The sequence below is a fragment of the Rhinoderma darwinii genome, chromosome 2 (genome assembly GCF_050947455.1).
Source record: "Rhinoderma darwinii isolate aRhiDar2 chromosome 2, aRhiDar2.hap1, whole genome shotgun sequence".
Classification (NCBI taxonomy): Eukaryota; Metazoa; Chordata; class Amphibia; order Anura; family Rhinodermatidae; genus Rhinoderma; species Rhinoderma darwinii.
In genome coordinates, this window is record NC_134688.1 from 126,931,513 (window position 1) to 126,951,955 (window position 20,443).

The 20,443-nt window shown below is 39.8% G+C and overlaps 1 protein-coding gene across 8 annotated transcripts in view; it reads left to right on the forward strand.

Moving 5' to 3' along the window:
• ENOX1 (ecto-NOX disulfide-thiol exchanger 1) overlaps positions 1 to 20,443 on the forward strand; it is a 686,747-nt gene that overhangs the window by 327,129 nt on the left and 339,175 nt on the right. For all 8 annotated transcript variants that reach the window (XM_075852278.1, XM_075852272.1, XM_075852273.1 and 5 more), the window contains one exon: positions 17,891 to 17,949. The gene's annotated coding sequence lies outside the window, so the exon portion shown is untranslated. The remainder of the gene's footprint in view (positions 1 to 17,890; positions 17,950 to 20,443) is intronic.

A 20,443-nucleotide genomic window follows, 5' to 3' on the forward strand; every position in this document is an offset into this window, starting at 1 on the left:
GGTAAAGGTGTCTTCAAATTGCTAAGCAGTGTCCGGCAGCCATATTGGGTACGATTCTGAAGCTGGAAGAAGTTATAGAACACACCAAAAGGCTAAGTGTATGTTCACACGCTTACTAAACAAAGGGAAAACGGCTCCTGATTTTCAGCCATTTTTTAATCAAACTCGCTTTTTTTAACGGCCGTTTTTGGAGCTGTTTTTCTATAAAGTCAATGATAAACGGCTCCAAAAACTTCCCAAGAAGTGATGTGCACTTCATTTTGGTCGGGCGTCTTTTTACGTGCCGTTTTTGGAAAACTACCACGTAAAAAACGCCCTGTCAGAACAGAACGCCGTATTTCCCATTGAAACCAATGGGCAGATGCTTGTAGGCGTTCTGCTTCCGATTTTTCAGCTGAAAACATTGTGTGTGAACATACCCTTAGGCTATGTGCACACGCTAACTGCATTTACGTCTGAAATGACGGAGCTGTTTTCAGGAGAAAACAGCTCCGTAATTTCAGACGTAATTGCTCGTACTCGCGTTTTGCGAGGCGTCAATTACGGCCGTAATTTGGAGCTGTTCTTCATTGAATTCAATGAAAAACGGCTCCAATTACGTCCCAAGAAGTGTCCTGCACTTCTTTGCCGAGGCTGTTATTTTACGCGCCGTCTTTTGACAGCGACGTGTAAAATTACAGGTCGTCGTCACAGTACGTCGGCAAACCCATTCAAATGAATGGGCAGATGTTTGCCGACGTATTGGAGCCGTCTTTTCAGGCGTAAATCGAGGTGTAAAACGCCTCGTTTACGTCTGAAAATAGGTAGTGTGAACCCAGCCTTAGAATGATGAAAGTGAAGTGAATGACTTTTCAGTTGACCGGTTCACACGCCGTGTATTTGACAAGTTTTTTTTTTGCACATTTTACGTGCAAAAAAACACATAAAAAAACGCTTGATTACACTTGATTTTGCGTGTTTGGGGGATTTGTGTGTGTGTGTGTGTGTGTGTGGGTGGGGGGGGTGTGATCACCGCTGATTCTTCAAAACAGCTGATAAGCGGCTATGAAGTATCAGCGGCGCCCGTGCACACTCCGCTTTGACACACACACACACACACACACACACACACACACACACACACACACACACACACACACACACACACACACACACACACACACACACACACACACACACACACACGAAAAGTCTTAAAGGGGTCGTCCAGGAAAACATGGCGCTGCACCTGTCCTCAGGTCGTGTGTGGTATTACAGCTCTGTCCTATTCACTTCAATGGAGGTGAACTGTAATACCAGACACAACCTGAGGACATGTGCGGCGCTGTGTCTCCAATCCGGACACCCCTTCTGTCCTGAGATGACCCGACGGGGGAGGCGGGTGTCAGAGCCGCCCACCGCCATCACTGCAGACAGAACCACACAACTACGGCATGAGGGCAGGGCTTGTCCTGAGTGCACTGTCTCTTGTTATGGACAGATTTATAGTCACATGAACCCCGTCTGATGAACCAGTAACCTAGGTCCGATCACATGACAGAGGGGGATCACCAAAAGCCCTGTGCACCCTCAGCCCGTCCATCCAGCCCTTTCCTGGATATATGTGCTTCTGGGAAAGCTGGGTGACCACCATTACCCCTCCTACTGGAGTGTTTAGGGATGTGACTAATGAACCTCTCACACTCCAGTAGGAGGGGTAATGGTGGTCACCCAGCTTTCCCAGACCCCTGAACGATAAATGATAAATCTCTCTAATTGTGCTGAGACTGAGAGGTTCATTAGTCACATCCCCAAGCAGTCTCAGCACAACTAGAGATTTATCATTCAGGGCTTTCCCAGTGCAGTTTCATCATGTGTCCTTCATACGTTGGGGGGGGGGGGGTGTCGGATGGGGGGGCCCGTCGGGGGTCACGAGAGCGGGGGTCTGTGAGATAGAGTGTGGGACATGCAGAGACACACATCTTACCTGCAGTGCAGCTGGTCTTCAAGATGGCGCCTGCTCTCTCCCTGCAAACAGCTGCTCTGCTCTGTGTGACTCTGACCTGCGTCTGCGCAGTACAGAGCCATAGAGCAAAGTCAATGGAACGGCTCCCGTTCATTGACTCCTATGCACTGTAGCTGCTATATTCCATCTCTGTTTGTGTCGTTACTCGACACATACAGAGATGAAAAACAAAATGGCAGCCCCCATAGTGAAGTAAAAGTTAGAAAAAGAAAAAAGTAAAACACAAACACACACATAAATAAAAGATTTTATAATAAAACACTAAATGCAAATTGATATAAAAAATTTTTTTTCGTGACTCGTCCTTTAATGAAACAAAATGATTATAGGATCCTGGCAGAGTTTACAATCTAGAAAGACAAAGTATAAAGAAATATAGGAATGGTAACAAATAGTAATATTAAAACATACTAAAATTGTACTGTAGTATTCAATTTTTTTTTCCTTTTGCCTTTCCGGTAATATTCATGATTATAAGGGTACTTTTTTTTTCTTTTTTTCTGTATCGGTTATAGTGCATTTGTAAAGTCTTCAGACCCTTTCACTTTTTTCACATTTTTTGTTATGTTGAGGACTTGTGCGAAAATAAATAAAAATACGGGTTTTCCCCATTATTCTGCACTCTATACCCCATAATGACAAAGTGAAAACAGAATTTAAAATTTCTATTGCACATTTATTAAAAATGAACCACATATTTTGCATGGACATCAGTATTCAGACCCTTTGTTATGACACTTGAAATTTAGCTCTGTAACACTCTTATTTCTCTTTGAAATATTTATACACCTTGATTGGAGTCCACTTGTGGTAAATTCATTTGATTGGAGTTGATTTGGAAGACACACCCCTGTCTATATAAGGTCTCACAATGCATATCAGGGCAAAAACTAAGCCATGAGGAGGATGAACTGCCTGTAGAGCTCAGAGACAGGATTGTGTGGAGTCAAAGATCTGGAGAAGGGTACAAAAAAAATTCTGCTGCACTGAAAGCTCCCAAGAGCATATTGTCCTCAATAATACTTACATAAAAGAAGTTTGGAACAACAAGGACTTTCCTAGAGGTGGCTGAACACCAAACTGAGAAATCGGGGGAGAAGGGCCTCGGTAAGTGAGGTGACCAAGAACCCGATGGTCACTCTGCCTGAGCTCCAAATACCCTGTGACCTTCTGGAGTTTCTCCCATCTGCATCACTGCTCATCTGCCCAATACCATCCCTACAGTGAAGCATGGTGGTGGCAGCATCATGCTGTGGGGGTGTTTTTCAGCGGATGGGACAGGGAGACTGGTCAAGGTTGAAAAGAGGAACGCGTAGGTACATCACTTATGGATTTTATTTAATTTTTTTATTCATAATAAATAGCTTTGATCTTAAACCCTCTGGATATCAGCATTGTTTTTCTGGAAACCCATTTTTCTTTGCTTCCTAGTTGATGTATGTTCTTGGTCAGGGTTGAGGGAAAGATGAATGGAGCAAAGTACAGAGATATTCTTAATGAAAACCTGATCCAGAGTGCCTCTGCCCCAGAGTGGACCTCAAAATGGGCCAAAAGTTCACCTTCCAACAAGACAATGACCTAAAGCACACAGCCAAGACACACAGCCAAGGAGTGGCTTAGGAACAACACTGTGAATGTCTTTGAGTGGCCCAGCCAGAGCCCTAAATTGAACCCAATTGAACATCTCTGGAGAGACTTGAAAATGACTGTCCACCAACGGTCCTCAACCAACCTCACAGAACTTGAGAGGATCTGTAGAGAAGAATGGCAGAAAATCCAGGTGTACAAACCTTGTGGTATCATATCCAAGAAGACTGGAGGTTGTTATCACTGCCAAAGATGCTGCAACTAAATACTGAGTAAAGGCTATGAATACTTATGTCAATGCAATATTTTAGTTTTTCCTTTTCAATAACTTGTGAAAGATTACTAACATTCTGTTTTCACATAGTCATTATGGGGTATTGAGTGCAGAATGATGGGAAAAAACTTAAATATTTATTTAAGCACAAGGCCTCAACATAAGAAAATGTGAAAAAATTTAAAGGGTCTGAAGACTTTCCGAATGCATTGTAGGTATTTTTTCTACATTATGTGACTTTTCTTTCTCTCTCCATTCATGTGTCAAATGAGATAGCTGTCTGAAATGACAAAGGGCTTACTTTTACAAACAACATTGTGATGGCACAACTGTCACCTATGTAAGCAGTATAGTTGTGGTAAGTAGTTAATGTTTTGTATAATTATAAATGTGCTGGTAAGGTAGAGATACAGAATAATCTGATGTAAGGTTACACGATGCATTAAACTTCGATACTGTTTTGATACTGTGCATCCTCAAACAGTTCAATACCGTTATTTCATGTATTTCGATACTAAGCTGTGCGGCCGCACAGTTAAGTATAGTAACACATGAATGTTGTTAGAGCGGGGCTGCAGTTGCGTGATACAGCTGTTGTCCCGCTCCTGCGTCCTGACAAGCGTGCGCGTGCAGTCAGCATGAGGTGATGTGACCAGCGTTGCACTAATGAGCGGTGGCACTGCAGACAGAACATGGCGGGCGCACTGCAAAACACCCCCATATTCTGTCTTCAGTGCCTGCTCCGCCGCTCATTATTGCAGCGTCGGCCGCATCACATCATGCTGATCGCGCGCACTTATTGTCAGGAGCAGAGGAATTGCTGTATTACACAGCCGCAGCTCCGCTCTAATGGTTCAGATCGGAGAAACCTCTGATCTCCGCCGTTATTCCCTTGAATGCTGCGATTAAAGCTGACCGCAGCATTCAAGGAGAAAATGAGAAGGGGGATGCCCTTTGGATAGTCGCAGGGAATTCCTGTGACGCGATTGAGGGACATACCATATATGGGCAGGCAGCCCAGGCTCCATTGAAGGACCTGAGGGCTGTCTGACAAGATCTCCTGTTAGGGCATACTTGGGTATGTCCTAACTGCCTGTGTACTATCAGCACGCAGGCTAATTTACTGGCATATATATATATATGCCCGTACATTAAAGCTTAAAAATAAAGTAATGTTAAATTTAAAAAAAAATACACACATTTTTTACAATAAACATGAAAGTAAGTCTTAATACATAAAATATACACATATTCGGTATAGTCATAACAATTTTATGGCGTCATTCATGATGATTTATGCTGTTAAAAAATAAAATAAAAACTGCTTTCTTGCACTTATTAATGTGAGGCACGAGGTATTCTGAATTTTGAACTTCCATGTGCCTCACATTAATAGTAATTAACCCCATCATGTGCCTCACACATTAACCCAATGTTGCCCATTATGACGGAACTTGATGCGGTTAATTACTATTAATGTGAGGCACATGGAGGTTCAAAATTCATCACACAACGTGCCTCACATCAGAAAATGGAAGAACTTTTTTTTAAAATTATTATTCTTGTTGGCAAAGTATCGTTTTGGTATAGAGTATCGCAATACTACACGAAGTATCGGTATTGAATTCTGGTATCGTGACAACTAATCTGATGGCAGCATTACACATCCTTGGGTTAATAGCAGTTAGGATTCCAACAATGTTGAAAGTATGGGTGAGGTGTCACACACTTTTCCCTCCACTGAATTGAATAGAAGTTGCCAAAATCTTATTCAAAATCAAAATTTTACAATTCTCATATTGCTCTAATTAGTGTGTTTATGTAACCGTAGAACGCAAATATGATGAGGGAGATGGACACAACACATTTCAGATAATAAATATACACAAAAAGAGTTCTATTGGCACGTACACCATACACGTCAATATGGTAACTGTAGCGTTCCTCACGTGGTAACGAAAAAAACTTATCAGAAGGTTTAGGATGGTTCTCTGTGTCATACGCATGAAAATGTAAAGATGATATAACATGCCAAAGATCTACGAAAAATAGACATGGCAGTCATCAGTTCAATGTTTCTTCACTTTATTTTCTTTCCACAAAAAACACATGGGCTGCAGGAGCAAAACGCAGTACTCCAAACACGACAGCCGTTTCACGTCACATGATGCTACGTCCTTGTGCCTAACATGATGTGTATCATATGTGTATTTATAACTATCACATGACTGCAACAAAGTATCCCATTTGATGCTACAAAAAATAACGTACATAACGTTATTTCAAGATGGCCGTACATAAGCACAACATTAAAAAAAGAGAGCATGAGAATAAATATTATGAATCATCGCTATGTTCGCTTAGTGTTCCAATCATTACGATCATTTAACCCCATAGGGCACAAAGAATCAAGTCGAGCAATTCACATAGTTTCGCTTTCCAGTAATGTTTCACGTCTACTATGACCAGCATACTAAACACACAAAACTCGTACAAGTAGCATCAGCTCCGTGACATTCTCTTATATGTTGAATTAGTCATGGGGAACCATTGCCAGTAATTATCGATCTACAATGTTCTCTAAATCTTACGAACATCAATCTAATTGACTTACCGATTATAGAAAAAATGATACGGGCACTTAATGCAATACAGTACATAGTCCATACGGCATGTAATTAAGGCTCTAACTTCAAAAATGACCCCAACCTAATATATTTATCTCTTATGATGTACCTACAGAAATAACCATTACCAGATGTATGGTTACCAGGAGAAGGAGAACGGCCCTACCAAGTACCGTGACTAGAGATGAATTTACTATTAACCAATTTGTCTCACAGGTTGTGCGATCTTTTAACCTCTACCCACCACAGCCGTTTTTTAGGTTTTAATTTTTTCCTCACCACCTTCCAAAAGCCATGACTTTATTTTTATTTTTCTGTCGATAGAATCCTATGGGGACTTGATTTCTGTGGGACCAGTTGTAGCTTTTCATGGCACTATTTATTGTACACTATAATGCAGTAGGAAACGGGAAAACATTATTTGTGGGGTAGAAAATTAAAAAAAAAGAAAGATTCCTCCATTATTTTTTTCACTTTGTTTTTATGGAATTCACTGTGCAATTAAACCAACATCGTAACTTTATTCTGTGGGTCAATACGATTCCGGCGATACCTAATTTATATAGTTTTTTTTATGTTTTACTACTTTTACAAGGAAAAAAATTAACTGTAAAAAATAAAAAATTTATTTTGTCGCCAAATTCCAAGAGCCATAACTTTTATTTATTTTTTCCGTCAATTGAGCGGCATGAGGGCATATTTTTTGCGGGACAAGCTGTAGTTGTTAATGGTACCATTTTGGGGAACATGCAAGGTTTTGATCACTTTTTATTTCATTTTTTGTGGGAGATGAGGTGACCAAAAAACAATGATTCTGGTGGTTTTTATTTTATTTACAGCGTACACTAAGTGGGTTCTAAAATGATATATTGTGAAAGTTCAGACTTTTGCGGATGCAGCGATACCAATTATGTTTATTTTTTTGCAATTCTTTAGGGGAATAATAGGAAAATATTTTTTTTTACTTTTTACATTTTTTGGTACATAAAAAAAACCTTTTATTGAACGGATTTGTATTCTTTTTATTAGTCCCCCTAGGGCACTTGAACCAGCGATCATTGGATCGCTTGCACTATACTAGTCCTTCTCAATTAATTAAATTACCTTTTTGATGATATTCTATTTCAGTAATTCAATTAAAAAAGTGAAACTCCTATATTCTATAGATTCATTACACACAGAGTGATCTATTTCCAGCATTTTTTTCTTTTAATGTTGAAGAGTATGGTTAACCGTTAATGAAAACCCAAAATGTAGTCTCTCAAAAAATTTGAATATTAAATAAGCCCAATTTAAAAAATGAATTTTAATATGTACAGTATATATGCACTCAATACTTGGTCGGTGCTACTTTTGCATGAATTACTGCACCAATGCGGCGTGGCATGGAGGCGATCAGCTTGTGGCACTGCTGAGGTGTTATGGAAGCCCAGGTTGCTTTGATAGCGGCCTTCAGCTCGTCTGCATTGTTGGGTCTGGTGTCTCTCACCTTCCTCTTGACAATACCCCATAGATTATCTGAGGTTTAGGTCAGGCGAGTTTGCTGGCCAATCAAGCACAGCGATACTGTGGTTATTAAACCACGTATTGGTACTTTTGGCAGTGTGGGCAGGTGCCAAGTCCTGCTGGAAAATGAAATCAGCATCTCCATAAAGCTTATCAGCAGAGGGAAACATGAAGTGCTCGAAAATTTCCTGCTAGACTGCTGCGTTGACTCTGGACTTGATATAACACAGTGGACCAACACCAGCAGATGACATGGCCCCCCAAAACCTTCACTAACTGGAAACTTCACACTGGACCGCAAGCAACGTGGATTGAGTGCCTCTCCGCTCTTCCTCCAGACTTAACTTAAAGCAAAATTTCTTTTCATCTGAAAACAGGACTTTGGACCACTGAGCAACAGACCAGTCCTTTTTCTCCTTAGCCCAGGTAAGACGCTTATCTCAAGGAGTGTGACGGTATTCGCCCATGTCCTGGATACATCTGTGTGTGGTGGCTCCTGAAGCGATGACTCCAGGCGTAGTCTACTCCTTGTGAATCTCCTCCAGATTATTGAATGGTGTTTTCTTTACTATCCCTGTTGCTTGTGCACCTTTTTCTACCACACTTTTTCTCCCTCTCAACTTTCCATTAATATGCTTGGATACAGCACTCTGAACAGCCAGCTTCTTTAGCAATGTCCTTTTGTGGCTTACCTACCTTGTTGAGGGTGTCACTGACTGTCTTCTGGACAACTGTCAAGTCAGCAGTCTTCCCCATGATTGTTTAGCCTACTGAACCAGACTGTTGGACTATTTAAAGGCTTAGGAAACCTTTGCAGATGTTTTGTGTTGATTCGCTAATTAGAGTGTGACACCACGAGTCTACAATCTTCAACTTTTACCCAATATTCTAATTTTCTAAGACACTAAATTTTGGGTTTTCATTAACTGTTGGCCATAAACATCAACATTCAGAGAAAAAAAATGTTGGAAATAGATCACTCTGTGTGTAATGAATCTATATAATATGAGTTTCACTTTTTGAATTAAATTACTGAAATAAATTAACTTTTTGATATCCATTGAGAAGGACTAGTGTACTGCAACACTAATTTATTGCAGAATATCCTCTTTCTGACAGGCTTCTATTAAGCCCCAGGTCTGCCATCTTTTTCTCCTAACAGACCTATTAGAGGAGGTTGCTTCTTTCGAACAATTAAAATGGCATGGTTGCTATTGACCGCGGCATTTAATAGGTTAAACGAGCAGGTTCGCGATCCCGCACATTACTGTGAAGTATCGGCTGTAACCTACAGCCGATACCCACTTTGTATAGAGTATACTACGCCCGTGAGCCAGCTCCGTACCTCCCCTACCCGGCTATGACGTAACCGCTTGTCATCTGTTGGGAGAGGGTTAAATTAGACAATAGGTTGGTTTTTTGCTATTTCATAGAAGTCACTATCTTTTTTTAATGATGTCCCAGTAACGATGAATTGTACATCTGTGTTAAACGTTGGACTGTGATTAAATGATAAGGCAAACTTCCTAGGCTGTTTAGATTTGTTTGTACCATAAATTAGGTCCTTTTTATTTTATGTCTATGAGACCGTTTTCATCCTAATAGAGAGCGCCAATCTCAGTTAAAATACACAGGACGCTCAGCTAAGCGTTTCGACAACTTTATTTCAACAATCAAAACTTCTGAAATGTCTCTGACATATTAAAAGTTTTTCGAAACTACAGTTATTTAACGGTATGGCTTTGTTCGCACCACGTTTTTGGTATATGTCCTGCTTGGAAAATCACCATTTCAAAAATCTCCCAAAGTAGAAAAGTGAACTTTAACCCCTTAGTGACCACCAATACGCCTTTTCACGTGAGTCACTAAGGGGCCTTAGGCTAGGCTGACACCTTTTCACGTGAGCCTAGTCTAAGTCCTGCACGGGTCTCCCGTGCAGGCTGGAGCCGGGGCTCTGCTGTCTGATGACAGCTGAGCTCCTGCTCCAACGCCCGCGATCGAAGTTTACTTAGATCGTGGCCGTTTAACCCGTTAAATGCCGCCGTCAATAGCGACCACGGCATTTAACTTTGTTTACAGAGGGAGTGAGCTCCCTCTGTCACCCATCGGCGGCCCGCAAATGCAATCGCGGGTCTCCGATGGGGCGTCATGGCAGCCGGGGGCTTGATAAAAGCCCCCAGGTCTACCCTGGACATATGCCTGTTAGGACGCGCCGGAGGCACGTCCTAACAGATTGCCTGTCAGATTTACACTGACAGGCAATAATGCTCTGGTATACGAAGTATACCAAAGCATTATAGCAGCGATCTGAAGATCGCACAGTATAGTCCCCTAGTGGGACTAATGAAATAAATAATAAATGTGAAATAAAGATTAATAATAAAAATGACAGTAAAAAAATAAATAAAACCATTTTTTTCCATAAAAAGTGGTTTTATTTAGTAAAAGTGTAAAAATAAAATAAAAGTACACATATGTGGTATCGCCGCGACCGTAATGACTCCATTAATAAAGTTAATATGTAATTTAAAGCGCAAGGTGAACACCGTAAAAAAAAACAATGGTGAAATTGCAATTTTTTTCCATTGCCCCCCAAAAAAGTCATAATAAAAATGAATCAATAAGTGCCATGCACCCCAAAACAGTACCAATCAAAACTACGTCTCGTCCCGCAGTAAAGAAGCCCAAAAAATCACTACATTGATGGAAAAATAAAAAAGTTACGGCTCTTGGAAAGCAACGATGCAAAAACAAATAATTTTAGTTCAAAAGAGTTTTTATTGTGCAAAAGTCGTAAAACATAAAGAACCTCTACATATGTGGTATCGCCGTAATCGTACCAACCCATAGAATAAAGGTAACATGTTATTTACGTCGCATAGTGAACGGCGTCAATTTAAAAACGCATAGAACAATGGCGGAATTTCAGTTTTTTTTTATAATCCCCCCAAAAAAAGTTAATCAAAATTAATAAAAAAATTATATGTACCCAAAAATGGTGCTATTAAAAAGCACAACTAATCCCGCAAAAAACAAGTCCTCATACAGCTATGTAGACGAAAAAATAAAAACGTTATAGCTCTTTGAATGCGACTATAGAAAAACGAATAAAATAGCTTGGTCATTAAGGCCTAAAATGGGCTGGTCACTAAGGGGTTAAAGGTCTTCGTTATACCATCACTGGATGCTGCGTCTGTGGTAGTTGATTCCTACAACAGCCTACATAGGTCTAAACTCTAAACACTTGGGAAATCTTTTTTACATAAATGAGTGTTAGAGGAACATCCTTACAAATCCTGATCTCTCATGTAACCTCATTGCAGAAAACACTTTATTGTAATCATGATCAACACTGTGACCCAGATTTATTAAAATACAGTAAGACCCAACTATGTTACTATTTACTACTACTACTTATTATGGTATCCTATGAGCAACGTATCCCACTATATGGTCTATACAGTGGGATAAGTGGCAGCACTACATCAGTGGTATATATTGGGACAAACTCTTGTCTTATACCTCGAATGTAGAGAAAAAATTTGGTGTGAACAACGCCTTAGCTGTACATTAAAACAATACAAACATATTAGAAGAATACATGCGGGAGATTAAAACTAGTAAAAAGAACAAGTTGAGGAGTGGCCCATTATTATGTTGTTGCTCTCCTTTTATTTCATCCTTCCTTGGAGAAATGGCAGCTGTAATTAAATTGATTTACCAAGCAGCACTATTGGGAAAAAGGATTAAAATAATAATTTGAGCAATAACACTGTTTACAACTACACTAGTTTCCACCGTTGCTTTTATTTGGGATGCTGTAAATTCTCCCCATGCTTTTCAAAGCTTAACTGTATTCAAAAACTAAAAGATCAGGTTCACTGCACTACAATATCTCCCAATCCCATATGTCACGTTACTGATTACAGTAAGGGTATGTTCACGCGGCTTATTTTCGGCCGTAAATGACAGCTGTAGCAATCTGTAACTTGACTTTTAAAGTTTCTTGCCACAGTACATCGGCTTTTGCTGTGTGATCGCACTTTGAAAGTTATCAGCCAAGCTCAACTTTGCTACATTCGTAACTATTAGGGTATGTTCACACGACCTATTTCCAGCCGTTTTTCGGGCCGTAAACGCCCCGATAAATGGCTAAGAATGCAGGAGCTGAACCGCTCCAAACATCTGCCCATTGATTTTAATGGGAAAAATGGCGTTCCATTCCCACGGGGCGTTTTTTACGCGGCTATTTTTAAAAACGGTCGCGTAAAAAGAAGTGCATGTCACTTCTTGAGACTTTTTGGAGCCGTTTTTCATTGACTCAATAGAAAAACAGCTCCAAAAACGGCCATAAAAACTGCTAGTTGCTTCAAAAACGGCTGAAAATCAGTGGCTGTTTTCCCTTGAAAACAGCTCAGTATTTTCAGACTTTTTTTTGTTAAGCGCGTGAACATAACCTTATGGAGTCCTCAATAAGATAAGAAAAACAGTACAAAATTGGTATGTTCTTTAATGTCATTCAGAGTCCCATACTTTACTCATATTCCATTAAGGCCAGATTCACACGAGCGTTGCGCATCTCGGACGTGAAAAACTGCAGTTTTTCACGTCCAAGGTGCAACGTGCTCTGCGCTGCGGGACACGGTGTCACACATCCCCCATAGTTGAGAGTCTATGGAGGGATGCGTGAAGCGTGAAAAAATAGGACGTGTCCTATTTTCTCCCAGACCCTTCACACGGTCCGTTGAAACAACGGCCGTGTGAACGGCCACATTGAGTTATATAGGTTTGTGTGAAGGCCGTTATTTCAACCAGAAATGTGCTCTGGTTGATTTTCATAAACATTGGAGCTTTCCCTTAATATGTTGACTCTCCCAGCATTGGTAAAAAGCACTGGCTGGGTTCACACAGAGTTTTTTGCAGGCAGAAAATCTGCCTCAAAATTCCGTTTGTAATTTTGAGGCAGATTTTGCTCTGCCTGCACGCCGATTTTCACTGCGTTTTTCGTCCGCTGGCAAAAAAAGCTGCGAAATAAGCTTTCTCTGCCTCCCATTAATGTCAATGGGAGGTCAGAGGCATAAACGCCTGAAAATAGGGCATGTCCCTTCTTTTTCCCGCGAGCCGTTTTTTCCGCTCGCGGGAAAAAACGCCTGCGCCTCCAATTGAAATTAAAGGGAGGCATTTTCGGCCGTTTTTTGGCGCGGTTTCCACGTCAAAAAACAGTGTGAACTGACCCTAAAGCTACATTTCTTAAGTTTTCGCTGGACGTTGATGCTTTACTGTAGTGATGTACGTTATGCTGGTGCACAGGTTTAGTCTTACAGTAATAATCGGTTTTTATGTTTGTTCGTTATAACGAGAATCAAAATCACTCAATTTTCAAGTAGACTCATTCCATCTCTCGGCTCCTGATATTTTCTGCATGCTTCAATTTATAAATTACAATAAAACTCTTCTCGTTTCTGAAGGTTGAGACACCGTATGCAAGTCAAACCTTTCAGAAGGCCAGTACATCATATGGGGAGACTTTCCCCATAAAGGGGTTTTAGAATATTCAACCTTTTAATGGCTTCTGCTTTTTTTTTTTTTTTGCTTAGAAACTTGATAAACGTGTCTTCACTTGCTGCAACCCACCTTTTCCAATTTCTCCTTAGGAGCAGAAAAAGCCTAAAGTGTTTAATTTGAAAGTGGAAGGCGGTAAACTGTGTAAATAAATAAATCCTGTTTAGTGCTGTTATAATATGTGTAGATAGCGTTAATCAATATATAGCCACCTGAAGGTAAATAAGTAGCAGAATAGCAGGAGGTATTTGGGAGCTAAGCAGGATGTCGGGAACGTAAAAAATATATCCTCACTCTTGAAAATGAGCCTGGACTTTGCACTAAGCCTGAAACTTATTAGAGAAAGAAAAAAAACTATAAGAGAAAGTACCACAGGGCCGTTAACCTTCTGCACATGAAAAGTACAAGGTAGTAGATCACTATATCTTATGACGGTTAGATTGTCATTTATATGCAGTTGGCTGACCTGGATAATAGCACTACATGTATTGCTGCACTGATAATATTGCATATAGCTGAAATTGTTCCTACATGTAAGCTGGGTCATGTTAGTACAGCAGAACCCCCTAATTCTGGGCAACACATAAAACGCGTTTTGTAACCGCATCATAAAATAAATGTTTGAAGTATTAAAAGAATAGCCGTGCCACACTCCCGCCCATACAGTGTACAGTCTTTGCCGGAGCTCCTTATAGAGTGCGATGCCAGGAACTATTCAGTGCCTTCAAAAGCTTTTAACGGTGGAAATCTATATTTTTTGCTAAATCATTTATATATCAGTAAGAATAAATCTATCACGCTCTGGCTGCAGTTTAGCATTTTCCAGTAAAAGATCATTTGTTCTTACTGGACAAATTTCAAAACATTTTAAGCCTCGATTTTTTTTTTTTCCTTTTTGTGTTAATAGCTTTCTTTAATCAAAGTGCATTAGCTAGTAGTCCAGGATATTTACTCTTTACATAAGGAAAGCTGACATCCTCGTTACAGTGGTTTTCCAGGTTTATGCAAATAATGCTTAGTAACTGTAAATGTAAAAAGTGTGGTTTTTTTTAATGGCCGTCACACAGTTGCATTAAAATCTGTTAACCCAAATGGGGCTATTCACACGGCCGATTTTTTGACGGCCCGTTTTACCGAGCCGTCAAAAAAAATAGAGCATGCCCTATTCCGGGCTTTTCTCAGAGCCACACGGCTCCCATACAATGCAGTGGGGCCATGTAAAAACCGGCTGTCACTTGGATGCCATCCAAGTGATGGCCGTTTAAAAGGGTCCCTGCCATGAAGTCTCTGAGCAGAGCATCAGCTAGCGCTCCGCCCGGGGACTCCAGTACTGCTCCTGATGTCACTGTCAATATATGGATAGTGACTTCAGGACTTGACTATTGCTGGTCCCTAGCAGACCATCAGCTAGCACTCTACCCAGGACTCTGTCACTGTGGGAGCTCCTGTTGCCACTGTCCATATTTGGACAGTGACTTCAGGATCTTCCCTAGTGCTGGAGTCCCAGGGAGAAGCATCAGCTAGCGCTCTGCCCAGAGACTCAAGCACGACTCCTGATGTCACTGTCCATACATGAACAGTGACGTCAGGAGTTTCCTGGCCCTGGACTTCCCGAGCAGAGCATCAGCTTTTCCTGTCGTCACTGTCCATATATGAGCCCTTCGCTGAGAGGTATATAAAATATAGATTGATAGTTTGCTATTACTTGGTATTATCCTGGTGTTCAGGCTGCTTATCATTGCTAACACTGGATACAATTCTATCCATTGCTTATCTGAGAGCAGAACTTTGTCTGTACCAGTTGGCAGAGTGTTCTTATATACTGACCGCAAACAATGATCTTAAAAATAGTGAATAATTGAAACACAAAGTATATTAGAAAGTTATATAGCTTTTCATTTATTTGCATAAAAACAGCAAACCTTTTTAAGTCAAAATTTGTATCGGGCATATATCCTCCGGGCTTACAATATTTTTGGCCAGGGATCCTTTATTGAAGAGGTTCTTCATAAATTAATTCCTCCGACCATGGCCACTTTAAGACTAGCGTAATATGGGTTCTTTTGTTGTGCCAAATTTCTAACGCAATACCCATATCTCCCACGCTTTATCCGAACCGGAGTTAGAGCACCGAAGAAGCCTATGGTGCCCTAACTCCGGCCCCAAACTATAGCTTGAGTCATTGTTGGCTCTCTACAGTAGTTCAAGTTAGAATGAAGACCTGTCCACAGTCTTTTTTTGTTCTGTTAGTTTCTTCCACTCGATAGATATCCATGTCATAAACACCTTTTTGTTTTTTGTCAAATTTTGTTTGTTTTATTTATTAGTGTTGCCATATGTACACTACTTGTACTGGAGCTTAAAGAACCACTAGAAAACATCTAGTAGCTGCATCTACATATTTTTAGAGACTTTGAATGCTGTGACTACCTTAATTTTACTAGTATGAGAAACTTTAAAAATATATATATTTTTCTAAATGTCTATTTTTTTAATAGGCTAATTTTCTAAAAGTGTTTGAATTATTTATTCAAATTAATGGTCATAATCATATGTACCTTTACTCTGCTTTACCATCAGCACAGTCATGTTATGAATGATGACCAGATTCTATTACATCGATTTAAAATGGATCGGGTGGTCTTCTTGCTAGAAATGTTACTTTCAGGTATAATAACAGCAGCTATGATTTATCCAGGGAATTCATCCAGTTGCATCCTGAATACAAGTCTAAATCATCAGCCATATCAAAAATCGCAATGAATTAATGTTTTCATTAGTTGTTGTCTAATATGTGCTCACGTAATATCAGCGTAAAACATTGACTGGAATTTGTAGTTCAGCATTAGTGTAGGATACGTCTCATAAAAAGTACATAATGCAATTAAAAATAGTGTTGAATCTCTTTGTTTATTTCTAAAAAATACACAAATATGGAAACTTTCCACTATCTGAAAGCATTACTAATTCTCCTCAGAACTCCTTTGTGATACATTTACCAGGGATAGTACGTTTTTTTTCTATAGCGTATATCATTTTATAAGACTAGCAAGATTTTTGGTCTATATGTGCTATATAGAAGGTGGAAAATAATTAAATCTAAGTTATTCAATCCTTTTGAGTGTCTATTCACGCTGCGCTAGCAGTGTACGTCGGAGGTATAAGTCGGCACAGTGGCGTATGTCGCACATGGACTCCCATGTTAAAAAAAAAAAAAAAAGAAGTGGGACGCCTCCTTGAGTTCGCTGTTTATCGAACTGGATGGGAGGTACAGAAAGAGCGTAGTGCAGTGAGTTACGCTGTTTCTGGAACTCGGAAGCTACGGAAACTGTCCATTTTAAGTCATGTATGTTTGTCTTTTCTTACAGGAAAAACATAACATTGTGGTGTTCTTCTCTCAAAATCTAGCACCCTCTGAAGCCTTCCCTTCCCTCTCCCTGGGTGGTTTCCTTTCATTCTCAAGGAACTGTGATCGCCTAATTAAAATATACTCAGAATTTAAATATAAATATATACTGTTCAATGTAGACTTTACCTTCAACAAATGCCCCTACACCAGGGCCGTATATAGGCACAGGTCTACTGTGCACATAGGTATAGCTGGCCCGGTTTGTTACATACTGTTCTGTAGGTGAGTTTTTCAGAAAATATATGATCAGGTTAGACCTACTTGTACTGTTGTGGATGGAGACTATAGAAATTTTTCCAGCTATTATTAATTCCATATGATTATCAGCCTGCATGTATAAAGAAAAGATAATGTATCCCTATGTGTATATCTTTACTTAAGAAAGTGTAGATGCCTATGTACTGTTTTAGTTGTGTGTTTTTGTTGTTTCTTGTATCTCACCTATCTTCATTTGTTTTATGTTCAAGAGCTGATGGGGTAAAGCCAGAGAGAACATAGGCACATAGACCATTAGGTTCTCTTAAACCGGGCATGAATTTTACACTAGCAATAAATTTACAAGATCATATATAGTTTCCATTTACAAAAATAATGCCATAAATACTACATATATTGTACCAATGAGACCCATATTTTTGTTGGGAGTGTTGGAAACCTGCTCATATGTTGAAATTGGTGATAATTCCCATTGTGTAACCAGTATATTGTTTTTAAAACAAGGAATATGAATGCCAGACACATAAGAAGCTTATAGTTATTTTTTTCCCCATATACAAAGACTTTTGTTAATTTTATTATATTATGTGGTATTTTATTATTTTCTTTCTCTTAGTCCTTTAATCCCTTAAAATATAACTCGTACTAAAGCCATTTCTTAATTTATGGAAATAACATAGGCATTGTTCTTTCTTTTTTTTCAGCTTCCTTGACTTCGTTTCAACATAAAAGAAAGGAATTTAACTTCTAAGTGTTTGCAAAGGCAAGTGATAAACTGCATTATGAGTACTTAACTATGTTTTATTTCTCTAACATTGTTAATATGGCTTTTATTGTGAGTAGTTACAGGCTATATAAACATCTTATGCCTATAGCATTGTATGTGTTGTGTCTGAGGTGTTCAAAGCATGTATATAATAAAGCAGACTACCTTTGTTTCTCGGCCTTTTGGCTAAGATCAAGTGTAGTATCCACCCAGGGAGTGTAAGCGTCTGGGTCTACGCAGGTTGGCCCAACAGCTAAATGTATGTGTCCCGGTCCCTCCCAATCTAAGCCATGTGGTTGGGTTGTTTGAAAGCCTGAGTTGCAGAAGTGCCCCAGGAGTGGTGACTTTGGGGTACCTGAACTCACTGGGGGTGGGATCCTACTAAGCGACAGCACATTTGCACGCGTTTTACTTTCTTACATTTGGGCACACTCAACCTCTATTTGCATAGGCCTTCTGGCTAAGGACAATATGAGGAATTTTTATCATTACGGCCGCATGTCCGGGCCGATTTCACGGCACACATTCTTATTTGTTTAATTATTATTTTTTTGTCACTGTGTGTTGACTGTCCATGTTTGTATTAGTCACAAAAACTTTTTAGGATGCGGCGCATTATGGGATATCCCTCCTATGGTCTAGGGGGGGTATGTGTGGCCATCAGGTTCCTCACCCCACTGCAACCCTGGCTCTCCCTTCTGGGTGAGTTGAACCCAGACTTTGGCTACTGGTTAACACACGGGTGGCAGCCAGGAGCAAGATGGGCTCTCCCTAAGCTTCGGTGAAGGGAGGCCATAGATCCCTGACTCTTGTAGGGCCTTTTGGCTCAGAGAGTCAGGGAAGGTTTATGGGTGCCCTTCTCCTTTGGGAGAGGGCTTGCGATAGACCGCATCCTTGTGCACTTTTTTTGAGAGAAACCATGTACTCGAGCTTTAAAAAAAAGAAAAAACAACAACATATAAAGCGGACTTCCCAGTCTGAGACACAACCAAAGCAAGATGACACAAGTAGTTTATTTGTTATTCATTTTTATTTTATTGTTCATTTTTATTTTGTAGCATACAATCTTTTTCATATGGCTACATTGCCTGGGTTCTATTTTTCCATCATTGCTTGGTTATCCAAAACATCTCTGTTTTTTTCATTGTATGGACTTTCCCAAGCTTTTGAGACCAGACTTTCCTGACACATATATTATATTGATATGTTTTGGAAAGTACTATGTGACAGGCTACTATCCAGTTTCCTATTTCCAGTTATTGGCAATATGGGGGAAGCAGCAGTCTAAGACTGTACTGACTACCCTAATAGACGTCTGCACAGTCTTGGTGGTGACATTACTCACTAGTGCCTGCCAAGCCACTCCATGAACACAGACTGGGTGAGATTTTATTTAATTTATACCCACCAGTTGTTAAACCGCTCTATGGGGGTGTATGATAACTGTCCAGCCAGGGAACTGGACAGTCGCTAAGGCTACTTTTAATGCATATACGAATGTAAAACAGTCATAATGCTATCTATATATTTACGTACCTACATTACCTTTGAGAAGCAAGGCAGCTTTGCGTGAGACTGTATATGAGGCCCTGAGGAAGGAAAAATGTTGCCAATAACAGAAAAAGGGAATAAAATGTACGATCGTTACCCAGAATACATATTCTAACTAATTGTAACAGACGGAATTGAAGTGCTCAATGGTTGTGGGAAGTGATTACTGATCTACGTTGACAGATAAGTAATAATTTATTACGCTTTTCATTTCCAATATAAAGTTTACACTATTTTTAACTTGGGAACATTTTCTTCTACAAATTTGATTATGATTAATTTGAAGATGAGCTTTTTAGACCTAATTATCCACTTTTTAGTAGAAGTGTTAATGACTTCACTGAGGCAGCGTGTAAACACTTGATCTAAAATAATGACCCCTGTGTACTGTATACTTCCCTCTCCTGCTTTCATGAATTTAGTAGAATAAACGGAGGCAGATTAGAAACACTGTTACACCTATAACCTAGGCTTTTTGTCATGCAAAATGAAATAAGAAACTGTATAATGCTGTTTGGTGTTTGTAGATATGGATACATGGTAGATGGATAGATTTGGTAAATGGATGTATCTTTGACACAATGTGATGACATAGTTTTGCCTCAGTGCCCCCTTATATATAGCAAAATGAACAAACAGACTGTCCCGCAGTTGTGGCATTTATTTCTTACTGCCAATGCTGCAGCGGTCATGCTGTACGAATGGCTGCATGCAGTGGACATCACCATTTATTTCATAGTTTGCTTATATGACCAAAGCATTTGCTACTCTGCAACCTTTGAGTGTACCAGCAAATCAAACTGCTGTATATTTGCTCTTATTAGGAAGGAGCCCTATTCCTTCCCATTGGTCAAGGAATTCAGCACAACAATATCTTTCTAATTTATAGGCTTCAATTTTTTTATTTTTTTTATCATCACTGCTTTCAGGTGGCCATAAC